General features: G+C 41.7%; 1 long non-coding RNA gene across 1 annotated transcript; it reads right to left on the bottom strand.

Annotated features, from left to right (window-relative positions):
* Positions 1 to 6,354: 6,354 nt before the first annotated feature.
* Positions 6,355 to 8,179, bottom strand: LOC140116521 (uncharacterized). Its single transcript, XR_011852789.1, has 3 exons — positions 8,013 to 8,179; positions 6,702 to 6,804; positions 6,355 to 6,586 (listed from the first exon to the last, which is right to left on the bottom strand). It is a non-coding gene; the product is annotated as an uncharacterized lncRNA (long non-coding RNA).
* Positions 8,180 to 8,584: the final 405 nt, after the last annotated feature.

Raw genomic sequence — 8,584 nt, 5'->3', positions numbered from 1 at the left:
TCTAAGCAATAACATTACAATATAATAGTGTTATAACTTACCTTGCACAGAATCCTTGCACAGAATCCTCTGTGTAGTCCTAGTGGTTGGGCTTTGGTTTTAGTGAAAATTAGGTCCCTGGTGGAAAACACCTTTAAGGGTCTAAATAGGGATTGCAGTGTGAACACAAACATAGACTGCAGGACATGACACCAAACAGTCTGATATAATAGCATATATGTCACGGGTGAGCCCGCGAACCATATCGTGGGTCGCGGGCTCACCCGTGCTTCTCGCCCCTCGCCAGTGCGCCGCAAGCGCGACTCACGGGTCCCGGCTCCTGCCCTGGCTTCTGTGGTCCCCGCCGCGGCTGCTCCATCATCTTCAGCCGTGCGCGCGTCCCCGACTCCTAGGGAGCGCGCGCACCGGCTTCTGCAGATTTAAAGGGCCAGCCCGCCACTAATTGGCGCTGGCCATTTCAGGTAAATCTATTAAATCCTGCTTCTTCCTGTGATACCTGCCAGATCTATGTGCCTAGAGCCCTAGAGAAAGCTTTGTTTATGCCGTGTGCTGTTTCTGTGTATTCCCGTTGTGACCCTGGTTCTGCATTTGACTTCGCTCCTTTGCCGCCTGCCTTGACCTATTGCTACGTCTCTGACTCCGATCCTGTGCTGCCCGTCCTGACCGCCTGCCTGTCCCCGACTACAAGATTGCCTGCCGTTTCTGTACCTCGACCTTGGCTGCCACTGCGGACAAGTCACACCTGTGGAACGACCTGGTGGTACCACGCCACAGCAAGACCATCCTGCTTTGCGGCAGGCTCTGGTGAAAACCCGGTACCACTTAGACTCCGGTCCCAGGTTGTGGCTTGTGTCATCGTCCGCAGTGGTTCAGAGCATCCACAACCTCGAAGCCTGACAATATATAATGTCTTCCACAGTCTATTAATTATAAAGCCAATAAAATTCAACTGTGAATTAAAAAAATATATATATTTCAGTTCCCAGCAGGTTTATGTGCAAAATGTTAAACATTTCAAAGATTTGACCTAATTACAATTTACATGTTCAAGCATGGTCCAAAAAAAACAAACAAACTATATCCTCCCATATGCAAGACAATGCAAGCTATACAGATGTAATTCAAGAGTACACACAGTCCTGTGCACACAGTCCTGTTAAACAGATCTGTGTACACAGTGAACTCAATTGACTTTGATGGATTTTTTAAATAAAATGGTTAACCAGAGTTTGTTGGGAAGTTTTTTAAATAAAATATTTTTAAAAAATTTCAGTTTTTTTCACTTGAATTTACTTAGTAACATTGCTGTCTAATAGACTGCATCCATTTCTAAGGCCAGGGCTTACTGTGTGCCAGTTAAAAAGGTTTACAGTAATGCCACCCCCACCAGGACACCCAACACCACCAGTGGTGACAGGAAGAGCTAGGTATAATCCTGTACTGGAGCAGATGTAGGCTGATATTATTGTGCTGAGAAGCCCAAAAGCCACAGGTTCTCCTATACCAGTATTTTCTGGGAGCTGCTGTAATGTAGCTAGCTAAATATTAAAAATGGGGGTTGGGGGGGAGCCCCACGTCATCTTTTTTTAAATGGAACAATTGAATAAAAGCGATGGACACTATTTTCTATTAGTAGTCAGATACAATAAAGCAATCACAGCCTGATATTACTAGGGTGGAAAAGACAATGAATTTTCCAATCCAAATAATACTAGCCCGCAGCCATGCCTGTGCAATGCATTGGTGCAAACATTGGTGCGCTGACCCTTTAAATCTTAGATGGCCAGCACGTACGCGCGTGCCGGATCAAGGAGACCATTGCTGGATTGCAGTGAGGTAAGAGAATCTGCTGAGCTCTGGGTGCACAGGGAGGCACAGGGGTGTGCCTGCCACTCGGTACATGGGTCGCAGGGGCACCCATGACAGGAAGATTATGGAACTGAAATTAAGCACAACTTTTTTAAATTTTGTACACAGCGATGAGCAAATAAGAACGTAATGGCATGCTGTAATGGGATTTTAATGGAAAAAATTACAAACAAATTCATTAGGAATCAGCCACATTTAGCCCTCCTTTGTTATGTCAATGTTACTTTGTGCGCTGGTTTAGGTGCAGAGTGGCACAGCCAATAGTCAGACAACACAGTAGGGAGGTATGACAACGGGAGGTAGATGAGCTTGGCATCCCGATGCAAAACAGATCGGAAGGCAATGAGCCCCCAAACCCAGCTCACCCCAAAATCTTGGACGGTATCTCTCCCTCTAAGGTGCACGGACTGGTCCGGAGCTTGACCATATAAATGTAGACTTGGTGAAACGGATAGCTTCAAATCCAGCACACAGTGGAGAGAAAATAGTTTTTCTTAAGCTTGCTTTATTGATCCAAGGGTAAAATCACATGTGGAAATGTACAGCTGGCATCCCAGCCCGGAGAATATCTTGTCCAAGGATAGACATCAGTCAAAGCATGCTCCATGCATTTCGGAACCTCGTAAATCTTGGGACTGGCTGTTCCTAATATACTCTTTACTGACATCACAGCTGCGGATAAAGGAACAAAAATATTATGTTATCAAATATGGTGTATTAGGTTTCACGTTGTTTCTTTCAAATGACAGTATTTTTGCATCAGCCTCAGAACCAGGGGCGTCGCTAGGTCAAAAGATCCGGGGCTCGTGTCCCGGATCTTTTGGCTGGAGCCCCGGATCTCCCCTGCGCATCCTCCTCTCTCTCATCACGATCTCCACAGATCGTGATGAGAAGGAGTGCAGTCACTGTTTTCCCCAGCAGGGGCTGCAGCCTCTGGAGGAATAATGCTCTGAAGGACCTGTGATGATGTCATGGTCACATAACCTGCCGGGGAAACACACAGTGAACACATAGACCTGCATCATTGAGGTAAGTGGGGCTGTGTGGGGGACATTTCTTGGGGCGTGTTCACACGTGGCACTAGAACAGGCCTCAGTTTGATCTCATTTGCGTTTCTAGTGAGACCAGTGTGATGGATAACAAGCTCCTGGTGTTTAAATGCAAGCCTTACAGTATTTGGGGGAGATTGTTGGGGGCAGCAGCAGGATAACACTGTCCAAGATGTAGGGACAATGGGGAACATAAGATGTGGTGATGTCTAATGGAGAAGATGAAGGACGCGTCACCTGCAGTCACTGGAGGGAAAAAGTAGGGGTTTCTCCTGTGGTTTCTCTAGCTGTATACACTGTCATGTTGTTATTGGCACAAGCACATGTGAGGGGGTTATGTACAGGGGGGGCATTACTAAAAGTCTGATACACATGCATTGGGGCCCGTGCCCCAGATCTTTTTCCACCCTAACAACGCCCCTGCTCAGAACCATAAATAAATATATAATATAGAAATTGCATTATTTCTAAAGGACATATGGACTGTACACAGTTTGATCAAAATTAAATCTGCCATGAAAAGGTGTCATCTTTTAGATCGGACCCAACACCAAATAGACATACCTCTCCTCTGAAACTTTAGCTTTAGGGCGCGTTCACACGTTGCATTTTGACCTGCATTTTCATTGCATTTGAAACGCATATACAACAGCTGAGGAGAGGAGATTTGCCTAATTACATCACTGTTAGCATTTCCGTTTACAAAACGCATCGTAAACTTGATGTTAACGCATGTGTCAACAATGTGTTAAAGCATGTGTTTTGTTAACGCGTGCGTTAACATTACGCTAACAAACGTAAGCGGTAATGTAATTAGGCAAATTAACTCTCATCAGCTGTTGTAATGCGTTCCAAATGCAATCAAAACGCAATGTGTGAAGGCGCCCTAAGAAATTGTAGCCCTGAGTTAATTAACCCATAGAGGGTGCAGCACTCTTTGATCTTCAAGGCTCAGCCAATGCTTCTGCAACTTTTTTATTTTTTCAAAGACTGACCTACTTTTTGCTTACATTATAAGTTAGAATATTCATTGGTACCATTTAGGGTATGTATGGGGGTTTCTAAAAAAATTTTTTAGAAAAACTGAGGTAACAATACCACAGCATTTTCATTTCATGTATTTTGGATTTTTTTTTACAGTGCTCACTAAGCAAGTTAAATAATGGATTCACTTTATGATAGGGACTTTACAAATAGAGGAGGATTTTAGTATATTTATCATTTTTATTCGTATTAAATAAAATATAGGAATAAATGAGATTTAGATTTTTATTATTTTATTTGTTTTATATGAACATAATAAGGGCGGCTTCACACTTGCCAAGTTAAGTCCATGAATCAAGGACCTTGCAGGTTTCTGCCTCACTCCTGGGCACATGACTTCAAGCTGCAACACTGCAACCATTACAGTGTTGATGCTGCTATTTAGCAGGAACTCATGCATCATATATCAATATGGTCCTCAGACTCCATTCCCCAGGAGTGGGTTTGGTCTGTGAACCAGGACCCTGCAAATTCTGTGGTTCATGGACCAAACCCAGCAAGTATAAAGCTGTCCTAAAGCTCTTAGAACAGCAAAAATCTTTGAAAATTCAATTGTCACTGGGACAAAAAAAAAGGTTGCCTGGAGTTTCAATTATAAGATATACAGTTCCAACTTCCATACAAAGCCATTTTAAGAGCACACCTAAGTACCTATTATGTACTTAACCCTGGGACTGCCTATATATGGTTAAGATAACCACCTCTATCCCCTTAAACTGAGATCTAAGGCAAAAGCATATAAATGATTATGCATGGCTCATTAGACATTTACATTTAGTAGATAAAATGTATTAAAAGAGGTCTGAACGGTCCTTGAACCAATAGGAGCATAAAAATATACAACAAAATTTATAAAACAATCTGCAAGTACAATAAAAGAGTGGTGGGCAAGGGGAAGCCCCGTTTATTTGTGAAATTTGCATACAGACAGCTTTACATATGCTGAAAAGAATCTATCATGGCTAAAGAGGCAGCAATCAGCTGTGATTACAGAGGGGATCTAGAGCTCTTTCCAGGGTGTCTAAGCAAATCTGAACCCCCTGCATTGCATATTAAAATAGTTATAAAAAGATGTTTATCTCTACATTGTTTCATAGCTTATGGACACTAAAGTATGTTTCTGCTTCTGTTATAGGCATAGTGAAACTCATAGACTGACTTTAAATTCTTAAATGTACTCAGGATAACAAAGTAACACATTTTCTGATTCACCGTTATTCACAAAAATACAGCATTCCACAGATATAACTCCAACCTGTCTCATTGAGTCCTGGTGTACACAATTTCGGTTGCCCAGGGATCCGACCCCAAGTCAGAAGTCTAGGGTCGGGCAGGACACATTGCTCTCCTGTCAGATGCTGCACTGAGCTCCTTTCTGCATCAGCCCCTCCCCTTGCATTCCAAGATGAGCTCACACACACAGACTACTACTTTTCAGCAAGCAGTGTGAGGGAGAGTAAAGCTACACGCTACAGACAGATAAGGTCTTTATCCAGGGGAGGGAGGCACAGCAGAGCTGACAGTGTATGTTATGGCTGTTATAGAAGAGCTGAGAGTGTATGTTATGGCTGTGATAGCAGAGCTATCATTGTGTATTATATTCATCCGATGGATCTCATCATCTCTCATCTATGATCTGTCTCATCTCCCTTTCTATTTGTCAGATACTAGTGAATGTCCAGAAGCTAAATGAAATTGTAGATAAACCTGTATCCTGATCATCTAACCACATTATCAGCACATCATCTCACACAGCACTAGAGGGATCATGAAGTGTCTTGCTTAGAGAGTCTCCACCCACATTCTGAAATTTTACACTGACCATCACTGAGTAATAGGAGCTAAACAGCAATAAAACTGAGTAAAATTGTAAAGTAAGGGGTTAAAAATGTGGTAAAAATGTGTCTTTCATAGACAAACCCCTTTATGTTTAAATCATTAAGACCACAGAAATGTTAAAACTGGAATGGAATGGCTGAGTCCAGAGATTTTACAAAGTGAGGTTTTGACATACAGAGCATTAGATATACACATCTACTTACTTTGCTTATAATACTGCTGGCCATAGCTTTCTTTAACTTCTATGGGTGGATTTTCCTAAAGTTGCTTTAACTTGTATATGTAGAAATCAACTGAGAGTTTCATGCTTTTTTTTACAAAGCTCCTGGTTCTATGAGAGACACTTTTATCTTGTTAACGAGGATTATTTATTCTAATAGGAATGAAATTGTTAAAATTTCAATAGATCTATGAGCTTTTGGGTAAATCTATGGATTTTTCAAAAGGTATTTAAGGGTTATTTCAACAAAGACAAGTTTCTTATATGTTCTCTGGATAACAAAATAACACATTCTCTAATTCACAAATTTTTGTTATTAACAATAATGCAGGATTTCACAGATATAAGTCAAATATGTCTCTATCAGTCCTGGTGTACACAATTTCAGTTGCCCCTAGACATAAGCCTTTAACTTCTAATTTAGGTACGAGTAGCCGCCATCTTGGATTTCTGTGTGACATTGTGCAGATGAGATTTCTGTCTCTCTCTGCTGTTTGTCTGTAGCCACTCCCCCTGCACGGAGCTCAGAGACACTCTCTGATCACTTCCTGAAGAGATAGGGAGGCTGCAAATTACAAGGAGATAAGTGATCCAGGGGAAGGGGTAGGCAGGCATATATCTGTGAGATGTTCAAGAGTCGGTTCTTTTTCCCGGTTCAGTCACAAATACCCATCACTAACTTCTGAGTCTTTCTGTCTTACTCCCATGAGAGCTGTAGATCTGTAGAGCAGGGACCATGAGGCGGGATCAGCTCCTACTGCATCCACACGTCTCTGATATACTCTGTAGAAGAGATGTGTGGAGGTAGCTCTTAACCTAGCTGTCCCTGCCCTTCCTCCTGTCCCAGGAGGAAGCAGGACTGCAGGGGAAGGAAGAAAGGAAAGCAGTTTTTTTTTGTTTAATAACCGTGAACAGGAGAGGACAGGAGGCCACAATATGAGGAAAGATGGAGGAGGACAGGAGGCCTCAAAAGCAAAGGGAGGATAAAAGAATGGTATTAGAGGGGTATCATATGTTGCTGAGTTGCATTGGGGGTAATATATGGGTCCTTGGGGGGAGGATTGGCCACGGGAAGGGAAGGGGGCATTATACTATGTCTGGGCCATTAAGGTCGCCATTATACTATGTTTTGGGGATGGGACAAAGGGCAGGACAATGGATGTTGTTTCTGGAAAAGGGGAGGGGCTTTTGTCCCTCTTTCTTCAGCCCAAAAGGAGGTATTCCTGTGTGTAACACCCATTATTTTGAGCAGGCAGCCTAAGGACACTGTTAAGCAAACGTTCCAAAGTAAAATATAGTTTGAATATTTGAAGATTCCACCTAGAGGGTTATTCTTATTTTGGAATAATATGGTATATACAGGGATGTCAGAACTAAAAAATGAAGATACGGATGTCCATTTGACATTACTTCTTCATAAGAAATCTAGCACACTCTTTATAGAGAACTGCAACAAAGAGTTGTGTAAATGTTGCCTTAAAAGAATCTGTCAGCTAGGACCATGTAAGTGGATTGGCATACATCATAAGGACACACGACAATCTGAGGCCTGATTGTAGAGAAATATTACTTTATATTCATAAGTGCACCTTCAGTGTGTTCATGCTTTCAATGTTTCAAAGAGGGAGCAGAAATATTAATTTATATTCATAAGTGCACCTTGTGTGTGTCCGTGCAGTGCACCCTTTATTTTCATGTTTTACATAGGAAGCAGAGCATTTTTGCAGGTGCTGAATGGTTAAATTGGGCAATAGAGCGTGCAGTGAACCTTAATTTCACATTCATGGTATACTGAAACTTTTATTTTTATATAAACAATAAAATACAGACCTACATATTTATTTTCCTCAAAGTAGCTATACAGTGTCAGCTAGGAAGAGCACTTACAATACATGTTTAATTTATATGTGACTTTGGAGCTGCCAGATTTATCATTCTACATTAGACAGTTTGATAAACTATAGCAACCTATACTATGCTTTTTCCCTTACCTTGATGTTTACAGAGTATAGCTGCATATAGAAAATTAGGCCGCTCAGTGAGTCACAGATGTTGCCTTGATGTTGCTCAACCACCCCCTTGCTCTAGTTATGGGTTAAGTGTTCTATTTGCTCTGTTACAGCTGCCAAGTTTTTTATGTGTAATGCTTCAGGGTCAAATCTTCTTTCTCTAGAGTTCACAATTATCCTATCATATGATAAATCATGAAATGTCTCTGGATAGTTTTTCATTTAGATATGTCCTTTTCATCTGAAACTGCCTAAATTGCTATTTATACTTTGTATATGATATACACTCACTGGCCACTTTATTAGGTACACCTGTCCAACTGCTCGTTAACACTTAATTTCTAATCAGCCAATCACATGGCGGCAACTCAATGCATTTAGGCATGTAGACATGTTCAAGACAATCTCCTGCAGTTCAAACCGAGCATCAGTATGGGGAAGAAAGGTGATTTGAGTGCCTTTGAACGTGGCATGGTTGTTGGTGCCAGAAGGGCTGGTCTGAATATTTCAGAAACTGCTGATCTACTGGGATTTTCACACACAACCATCTCTAG

The sequence above is a fragment of the Engystomops pustulosus genome, chromosome 2 (assembly GCF_040894005.1).
Source record: "Engystomops pustulosus chromosome 2, aEngPut4.maternal, whole genome shotgun sequence".
Taxonomy (NCBI): domain Eukaryota; kingdom Metazoa; phylum Chordata; class Amphibia; order Anura; family Leptodactylidae; genus Engystomops; species Engystomops pustulosus.
This window is presented reverse-complemented; position numbering and strand designations above follow the sequence as displayed.